Below are 10,769 nucleotides of genomic sequence, written 5' to 3' on the forward strand. Positions count from 1 at the left end.
TTTGGCATTTTAAATGGCTGAGACATCATAAAACTGTTAATTGGATTTCAAAATGATGTTCAAAATGGTTTGCATGAATATTACAGGACATGAAAGGGCAGTTGGAAGTGTTTTCTCACTTTCATCTGAGCTGCTCTTTCAGCTTACGTGCTTTTTGGCCTTTGGGGGAAAGAACAGCTCAGGATTAGCCCAAGGAAAAAGCCCAACTTACACTTTGGTCTGCATTTTGCAGCATTCAGTAAGAAGAGGGTGGAGTATCTGTAATGAAACCACAACATTAAAGACCAGAATTCACGGAGATATCATAAAAGAATCTATCACTGTGATCTGATGGGCAATAATTACAGTATTGTCCAGCGATCATGTAGTCCTAAGCAATTCTGACGTGTTTCATAGAGAAAAAATTGCATTTCATTGCCTGTTCATTTCTGTATTCTGATACTCAAGGGCTGTTTTTAGTTATATTAAGTAATCGTAGAATATATTTTTAGCTCTCCTGGTGAAATTCACTGCCAAACAGTTTGCACAAATATCTTGTATTACGCATTGCGAAGTTGCCTCACTTTGGAACAAACTGTTCTTGATGCTGTTAGCAGTCAAACCCCTTCCCTACACTGCAAGAACAGTTTGTGGATATGAAATATCATAAAATCCAGGGGTCATTTCATGGAAAAAGAACTGCAGGAACTCATTAGCATAACTCATTACCTTATGCCACACCCCTTGCCATCACCAGAAGTGTGTTATTAGCATAACGGATTTGCATATGCCACACCCCCTGACATCACCTATCCTGGCTGTTTTGGACCCAATCCTGGCCATTCAGGGCCGAAATTGGGCCCAAAATGGCAAAAAGGGGCTGAAAATGGCCAAAAAGGGGCCCAAAATAGTCAGGATCAGGATACTGCTAAGCAGGAGAGTGATCCACCACCCATCAAAGGCCTGATCCTGGCCATTTCGGGACCAATCCTGGCTGTTTGGGGCCCGATCCTGGCCATTTTGGGACCAAATTGGGCCCAAGATGGCTGAAAGGGGCCCAAAATGGCCAGGATCAGGACCAAAATGGCCAGAATTGGGCTGCTACCAGACGGGGGAGTGTTCCCCCACCTGGCAGTGGCCCGAGCAGGGCTCTTTTGGCCCCAATTCAGGACAAAACTGCCCGATCCAGGCCAATATGGGCCCAAAAGGGCTCAAAAGGGAAATTTTGGGCACGTTTTGGCCTGGATTGGGCCCAAAACAGCCCAGATCAGGTTGGTGCCAGGCTGGGGAGGGGTCCCCCACCCAGCACTGACCCAATCCAGGCGGTTTCAGCCCCGATCCCAGCAGAAATGGGCCCAAAATGTCTGGAAATGGCCATTTGGGGACCTGTTTTGACCCCGGGGCCAAAACAGCCAGGATTGGGTCAGTGCCAGGCAAAGGAGGCTTCCCATACCAGGCATCAACCCAGTCCTGGCAGTTTTGGTCCTGATCCTGGTCGAAATGGGCCCCAAATGGCCAAAAATGGAGGATTCCCCCTCCTGGCAGTGACCAGATCCGGGCTGTTTCAGCCCCAATCCAGGCCATTTCGGTCTCAATCTAGGCCCAAACTGGCCCAAAATGTCCAAAAATGGCCATTTGGGGCCCATTAGGGCCCAAATTGGGGCTGAAACAGCTGGGATCGGGTCGTTGCTGGGTGGGAGAAGATGAACGACAGCGGCTTTATGCTAAACTCAAACCATTTAGGGAGAGCAGGAAGCTACCGTCTCACATCTCTTTCACACCTCAAGTAAGATTTATTCACTAGAGATTTACACTATCTACAGCTCTTGCCAACTCATTTGTTACATCCTGGTCATTTTTAGAAGCTATCAAACAGGCTTAAGTATTGAGTAAATAGACCAAAGCAGGGTTGTTGTTTTTTTAAAAAATATTTTTATTTATTATAGAGAGCCAGTTTGGTGTAGTGGTTAAGAGTGGCAGGACTCTAATTTGGAGAACTGGGTTTGATTCCCCACTCCTCCGCTTGAAGCCAGCTGGGTGGCCTTGGGCTAGTCACAGCTCTCTCAGAGCTCTCTCAGCCCCACCTACCTCACAGGGTGATTGTTGTGGGGATAATAATCACACACTTTGTAAACAGCTCTGAGTGGGCATTAATTTGTCCTGAAGGGCAATATATTAATTCAATGCTATTAGTAGTAGTGGTGGTAGTATTTTGCTTCATATTTCATATTTTTATGCTTCATAATGACCTTTTGTATATCCCTCTAACCTCACTCCCCTTTGCTCCACTGAGCTATCTCTGAATGTTTGTGCACAAGCCTAAGCATCCTGAGCCCTAAAAAGGCACCTGCACCTGCCCGGGCATGTCGTGTGGGTTGCCAGGGGTTCCTTGAATCTTGCCGGGGGGGGGGAGTGGGGGGGGCTTTCTTCCTTAAATGAGGGCCAAAACGAACAAGATGTGGAAGATCTCTAAACCAGAGTATCCAACATGTATGCAAGCCCTGAAAAGCTGCAACTTAGATCACAGAAGCAATGCTGATGAGACTGGATATTCCACCACCCCCAGGCAATTTCCATATCTATACTGCCCCCTCTGTGAAACTGCCTCGAGCCCCACTTTGGGGGCAGGGGGCAGGTACTTGAGTCTCATCTGTTTGTGCCCTGGGACTGAAAACACAGGGAGGCGTCTTTGAAAAACAGCCAGTCCTCAAATTGGGCTGTGTTCAGTTTGAGAGACTACAAGCCTGGCCCATCCTTTGAACCACACTGGCATGATTCTGAGGGTTTCCTTTACACATTTCTCAAAGGGAAATGAGTTCTGGAAATCCCTCTCTGCTTACCAGGAATCCAGTCATACAACTGAATAGTCAGCATGAGGTTTTTTTCTCAATAGAAGAGCTGCTGGAATATTTTAAGGGCCACGCTCTGAATCAGAGCTAACGTTCCTGAGAGGCCTTCCTTATAGCTTCCAAATGGTCCCTGTTTGCCTGCCAAACTTGTGTCTGCCTTGTGCTGCAGCCATTTGGGAAGAATGAGCAGACATAGCTGTAATCCTTCGGAGGGGGAGAACTAATGCATGCCATTAAGAGCAAGAAATATTCTCAAGGCTCATAATAAAAAAGGCAGACAGAAAGGAAAACCTTTCATTGCCTTTCTGGCAGGCGAGAGCAATGAGGGGGGAAGCACTGGTTGTGTCCTGGGATCTTACGGACGGGGCTTTTCAGAACAGACCCTGTTTCCCCAGCAGGCCACAATGAGATTCGTAGGGCACGATGAGGAATTCAAAACAAGTTTGACGATGACTGTACAAAATGGGAAGAGAGCAACTGGATGGGGCTCACTGCTGCGGCATGTACTTAACATCAGGGCTTTTTTTCTGGGAAAAGAGGTGGCGGAACTCAGTGGGTTGCTCTCCGTGAAAATGGTCACATGGCCAGTGGCCCCGCCCCCTGATCTCCAGACAGAGGCGAGTTGAGATTGCCCTCCGTGCCGCTGAGCGGAAAAGAGGTTCCGGAACTCCGTTCCACCGCATTCCTGCTGAAAAAAAGCCCTGCTTAAGATTAATTTGGGTGTGTTGCTGGCAGCAAATTCTCAGTTTAAATATAAAGAATAAGCTAAAATTGTGACTAAATTTCTCCCCAACAGGGAAACAAAGCAGTTTACGTTGTCAATTTTATCTTCGCAATAGCCCTGTGAGGTAGATTAAATAAAGTGTGTGTGTGACTAGCCCAAGGTCGCTCAGTGAGCTTTCGTGGCAGAGTGTTGATTCAAACCTGAGCTTCCCAGATCCTTGACAGACCTAACCATTAGACCACACTGCTTAGCTTCTGAGATCTATCGAGATCAGGCTCTCCTGGGCTATTCCGGTTTTAATCTTTATTGCCACAAGAACAAGAGGACAACAAGTCCTAAGAGACCCAAACAGAATTTTTACAAATTTAATTTTAAAAGTGCAAGTGCAAACATGAATCAGTTCTAAATCTAATTATATCCAACTTGTATCAACTCTTCCCTCCTATTTCATTTAACTGGACAATGCCATAAGTATACTCAAACCAGTGCTTAATGAACAAGTGATACAATAATTCATCAAGTAGTTATCACAATTCATCAGATAAGAGTGGTGAACAAAGACAGTGTTATTATTATCCCCACAATACATCTGGGGAGCTCGGGCTGAGAGGAGTGGCTTACCCAAGGCCACCTACTGAGCTCATGGCAGTAGTGGGATTCGAACTAACAGAGTGTTGATTTGCACTCCAACCACTTAACTGCCATGCTAAAGCAGCATTTTAAGGGGCCTGTGCTGCATACAGTGCCAAGGAGACATTTGATCATCTCCTGGCTTTTTAATTTTTGGATGGAGGCTGACTTTTTCCCTTCTTTTTTCCAGGAAGCTAAAGGTGCAAGGTGGTATCAGCTCCCAGCACCACCAAATATAATTTAGGCTGCAGTACCTCCTGTACAAGAGGTAGAATCAAAGGCCTTAATATTATGGCTTGAAACACCTTTTTTCTACCCTCCCCCATTTTTTGCTATCTTTTAGCCTGATGAAGAGTTTCTGAGAACTTGGGAAGCTAGCACACTGTTTTCTTAAACTTTTTTCAGTTACCCTGCTCTGCCTTCAAGCACTTGACCATGCTTACGGTCACAGTAGCTAAAGGGGGATATTTTTGAGGGTGGCTTGTTTGGGGGATATTAAGAGTATGTAGCAGAAGCCTTACAAAAACTTATGCTGAAATAATTCTTAAAGATGCCATTAAGGCTGAAAGCAGTCCAGAAAGGTTCTTCCAGAACCTAGAGAAATCTTGGATGGGCAGAGTTGGGTTGGTCAAGATGGCAGATTTTTTTCCCCCAAGCATAAGCTGCCATTGATTTATTTTTAATCAGAATTTTTCCTTTTCTTAACACAAGATCCGTACTTTCATAATAGCACTTTAAGCACCAGCACTTTCTGTATAATACTTATTGAATGTTGCGGGGTCTGTTGTATTGTAGCACTTGTGTGAATTGTAACTCCGGTTGTGAGTTTGAGTATTTAAAGGTTCTTACATTATACTTCAATGTAACTATAAACTACACACCACAACACAATAAACAACAAACATAGAGAACAAGAAAAAACACACCATTCTAAACATAACACACTAACAATACATATATCTATAAAATTAAGAAAAGAAAAAAGAAAACCAAAAAACCTAGATTACACTACAAGTTGAGTTCCAGTTTTCTCCGCCGCAAGTATATATCATTTCTAGAGTCCCACTTATTCTAAGTTAGTCACAAAACCCCTCTTTTTTCTATTGTTCCTGTTTCTTAATCCATAAATCCAGATGTCATCAAATCCTTGTTATCCATTTCATGCAAAAAGTCTATTAACGGTTTCCATTCAGTCAAGAAGTTAACTAATGTCCTTTCTCTAATTAATGCAGTAAGTTTTGCCATTAACGCAAACTCCAAAACTTTTGTCAACCATTCCTCCACTGTAGGCAATGTTGTAGATTTCCACTTTTGTGCATAAAGTACTCTTGCTGCTGTACTAAAGTATAAAAACGGTGTTCTAAAACTTTTTTCCAACTGGCTGTCCATTATTCCCAACACAAAAGTCTCTGATTTCAGCTGAAGTTTAATCTTCAAAATCTTCTTTATCGATGATTGTATCTGCAACCAGAAACTCTTTGCTTTCTTACATGTCCACCACATATGAAAAATGCCCCTTCTTGTTTAGCCCATTTCCAACATACATTTGACGCCCCCTTATTTATTATTTTTATTTTATTTATTTCAAATTTGTATTCCGCCCTCCCCGCAAGAGGGCTCAGTGTGGATACCAACATATTAAAAATACAATTAAAGTACAATAAAAGGCCAAAGGGTCAATTGGTATGTGTGTGGATCTGAGATTCCTCCACTCAAACACTGTAGCGGACTGCCATCCTCTGCTAAATATCAGAGAAATGCTGCTCACTCTCAAAGACGCCCCAGTCTTTACCGCTCTGGATTTATCATCTGCTTACCACCAGATACCATTAACCAAAGACTCCCCTAAGTATACAGCCTTTATCACACCAGAAGGCTTATTCCAAGACCTGGAGTGCCTCTTCGCCTGCTGTGGAGACGTCCTCAGTGAATATCGAGGAGTCACTTTAGGTGATGCAAGAATGAGAGAAATCCATTTGCAGCAGTTTCTCATGTTAATAATGAGTAAAACACAGCACAGACTGAAATTCAAATTAGAATTTTTTTAAAAAAATATGGGGCAATCATGAAGGAAGAGGACAATATAGAAAATAAGGGCTGGAATAAGAGAGGTGGTTTGTTGCTAGGGAGAAGTTGCTAAAGGAAAAGAAAAAGGGAAGCATAGATAGTAAGATACTGAAGAGAAGAAGGGCAATAATATGATGTGACAGAAGTTCGGTTCAATCTAATTAAAAGATTTTTTGTAATGGTGGACAAACTTCCTTTGGCTTAATTCAGAATTGGACCTGTCTATTATTTTGTTTTAAACAAATTGGGAAAATGTTTATTTTATTTAGTCATCATCTGATATTTAGACAACACATTGCACTGCTTGACATATATCACGGTTCTGTTACTTCAGACAGCAGGTCGGGGCTTCCATGACGGACAGCTTTTCTATTTAGAAAACTAAAATCCATTTGGAAAGCTAGCATTTTCCCCCATAACATCTAGCCTCCAACATGCAAGAATTTATTTATTGTGTGCTTCAGCATACAGTTAACATAACCCCACCTATAGTCTGATGTGGTCCAACCAGGAACAGGTTTACCAGCTCAGAACCAGACCAAAGTGGTTCCATTATATGTGAATGGCCTCTGTCTAGTGGTCTTAGCAGTCAGATCCCATCCTCATGCTGAAAAGGGAAGTTTATGGATGTGGAATACCATAAACCCCTTCCTCATATGCCATAAGTCCAGGACTAGGGTTGCCGTCCCCCTGCTCGGGGCACGGGATCCCCTGATTCCACCCTTCTCCCCCATGCCCACTTACCTGGCCAGGGGGAGGCGCTACCTGGGGCGCCCCCTCCCTGGGTGGTGCGGCATGCTCCTGGGTGTGGGGCGCACTCCCGCGCCACGAGAGCAGGTGGCGGCAGCTGCAGAGAGAGAGCAGGTGGCGGTTGTAAGAGCACGCCGCTCTCACTACTGCCACTGTGGCCTGATGACCCAGCAATTGCAGGACAGGGAGAGCTATTAGGTTCACTAAATATATCTGATTAGGGTAGGTGGGTCAAGGAAGAGAAGCAGGGCGTTAGCGATATTAGCCAGAACTTCTTAGGAAACCTCATTGTTTTAACTTAAGTGCTTATCTGGGATGCGGAAGGGCAGCCAGTCAATCCGTCCACCTATAACTCACATTCTGGTAACACACCTATAGTCTACCACAAGTAGAGCCATCAAGCCTCTCCCAACTTACTGTTCAACCTCCAGAGACAGCCATTACGCCATTGTTTTAGGGAACAAGGCGTCACTTTTGTCCCAGGGTACATTTTGCCCTATAACTGGCCTTCCCGGTCGTGTGCTCAGTGTGTGTGTTGTGGGACCCATCCATGCACCCTCAAGTTTGCTTGGACCTTCTCTCTTCCTCTCTTTTCTGTGAAACTATGATCATTTTGTTGCTGCTCCCACAGACCCTTCCTTCTTCAGGACTGGTAATTATCACCCTACCCCAAATTGCTTTCTCCCATTTTCCGCACTGTTTCTTTAGTTAGCTCTGTGTGTATGCTGTATGTGGTTTTCTGTATGCGTCTCTTTTATTTCTCTGTTAATAAAAAACCCTTCCTGTTGAACATCTGCCTGTTTATTTGAGAATTCTGTAAGGGAACAATCCCAGTATACATAGGTGGAGAACCCCAATTACCCCCCTCACACGTCCCCTTTAATGCTAATCCCCCCCCCAACTAATTAAGGAGACTTCCTTTTTGGGTAACAGTGGTACAGTAGAGTCATTTTGCAGCATTGCAGAGTTCAGGCTGGACATGCGCGTTTGTCAGGTGCAACATGACCAAGGATTTGAAATGGGCCCCCTTTTTTTAAAAAAAAAGTGCAGGAGTAGAAGTGAAAGTGTTGGGGCAGCATTTTCTCTGATCTGCTAGCCCCATCTGTATGAATCCTTCCGAGAGAAACACAGTTATTACGTTCCAATCAACAATCTATAAATAACCACATTTCCATGGAACTGTTTTGAAACTTGCTCTGCTTCTTTGTCTTCCAGGAACCATTTTTGAGCAATTTTGTGCAAGAAAAACTGTATCATGGTAAAGCACAAAACCCCTGCCTCTGGCACTCTGTGAAGTGCCATGCTTATTGACTGTGCTGTGTACATAACAAAACCAACATGTACGTACAGCTACTGCATGCATACATATACAGGACGTGCCTTGAGGGCAATTAGTAATTACGGGATTAAATGCTGAATGTAGTCAATGGGGTGGAATCAGCCTCCAAGAAGTCTTCCTCCATCCCATGGAGCTTTCCGTAGACGCTTCCTACAAGTTGGTTCCTTAGGCTGGAAGGCGGCTTCAAACTTTGCTCAGTGAGGATAAAAAGTGAGTTGTCACCAATATGGCTTGCCTTTTATATAGTGGGATGATGTTTTAATTGTATATACTCTGTTGTAAGCCACCTTGAGCCTGCTTGCGCGAAGGCAGGGCATAAGCTGAATAAAATAAATAAATAAACCTCAGGCTCTATTCCACATATTGTAAAACGGGAGTCATGCTACAATTGTTGCGAAGGTGAGATGCACGAGCACCTTGATCCCGCTGTTTGTGGCAGGCACAGGATTCATGCATGAAATGGGAATCATCGTTTGAAGGGAATGGGGAAATATGCTTGCTCAAGAACTCCATGCATACACGAGGGCTTGCACTGGGGGTAGGCAAGAACGGCGCAGCATTTTGTAAGATGAAATTGTGCTACAAGCGTGTTCAGGCAGTTTTGGCTGTGCACACACAACGCCTAAGTCTGCAGTTCATAATATGTTCCCTAACATACATACCAGTGCACTTTCACACTGTCTATGTCCAACGGCAAATTTAAATTAGTACACCAGCAAATGCCAAAACGGCAGCAAATGCATTGTCTGTATGCTTATAGGTAAGATGGCTAGTACCATTGTTGCACATCTGCAACACAACACATCTGGAGCGACCCTCGTAATAATAACGACCTGCACTTGCTGATTTTACAGACAAGAAATTGGCTTGGAGAACCCACTTGTGACCTATAAACCCCAAACCAATATAACATTTTTTCATTCCTCAAATATCTGCTTTAAGTTTCTTCTGCTGTTTAAACGGACAGTGACTCAATAACAATTTTCTCAGACCATCTGTTGTCCTCCCTTTCCAATGAGAAACTTGATACCGCATAATAAATACTTCTGTACTTCTCTGAACATCCTGGAATTGCCATGTTCAGTTCTATTAGAAAATGCTGGCTTATATAAATTGAGCAAGACTTGGTAGCTTTTAGGGTGTAACAGCACACAATGAACTGTTTTCCATGCTGCCATTTAAATTAGGCAATATGCTAAGAATGAGGGTATAGCTGGATTCACATCTGGAATGTATATCCAAGGGCTTGGCATGAACCTCGCAGCCCACTTAAACCCAGCGATAAGACCCCCAGGGTTACAAAGTTCTTGAAATAAGTGAAATGCTTTGCTATTTGCCATAGTTTTGCTGAAATGCCAGATCTTGTGTATGGATAGAAAACAAGTTGTTTTTTAAAACATAATGAATTCAACAGACAAAACACATTAAAAGAGAAGACGAGCTTGGTGTCCTTCAGTTTAAAATGTTTGAAGTTTGTCCAAGCAAGAGCCTTATAGGGCAAGTGAAGGGAAAGTCACCAAGAAAACAAAAAGATGCTTCTATGATGTAATGTTTGGCCATCTCAGATCCATACTAGTGAATTTTGGAGACTCTGGAGCATTTAATTAATAGATCCACTTCTTATGGCACATTAATAATTCTTTTGCATCGTTCATTGAGAAAATTACTGCTTCGGGATCCAAGAAGGAATTTTCTCCATGTATGAATAGTAGTGGATTTCCTCCTCCCTTTTTCTAGAAACATGAGACCTATTGCTAAACTACACGAGATGCCCAGCACATGTCCTTCATGTGTCAGGTTCCTGCAAGTTTCCCTGGGAAGTGTAGTTTGGCAAAAAAAAAAAAAACAGGTCACTCACTGCAATTTTCCTCTCGGGAGAATTGCCAGGGGAGGGATTCTCTCTGGGGGCTGACTGGCTGCTCTTCCTCACCTCGACCTCCCTTGCTCTTTGCAGTCGTTCTGCACTCACACTTCACAGGGCAAATGGAGCTTGCTTTTTTTGTTGTTGTTTTAAAGATGCATCTTGGCAGATAGTTGTGGGGGAGCTGTTCTTCTTCCTCCTCCTCCCTCTCCCCCTTTCCCTTCTGAGGGTACTGTAATCACTTTGCCAGCTTTGCAAGAGAGGGATGGGGGGAAAAACCAGTTGCTGCAGCACCGGGAAGATGGGACACCCCCCCGCCCCCCCACATACACCATGCTGCAGGTCACCCTTTCTTCCTTAGTCTAGTTCACGGAGATCCACACTTTTCTTCCTCCTGTAGGCAGCATGGAATTCATTCTTTTCTCCCTTCTCCACTCTGCCTACTGGAAAAAGGACACGTGCTGGGTGTCTCGTGGAGTTTAGCTCGTCATTCACTCGATTGATAAACCTGGAACAAGCTGCTTGGCAGACAACTTTGATTTTTTTACTTTAAAAAAATATCTGTGACAT

The sequence above is a fragment of the Eublepharis macularius genome, chromosome 10, assembly GCF_028583425.1.
Source record: "Eublepharis macularius isolate TG4126 chromosome 10, MPM_Emac_v1.0, whole genome shotgun sequence".
NCBI lineage: Eukaryota > Metazoa > Chordata > Lepidosauria > Squamata > Eublepharidae > Eublepharis > Eublepharis macularius.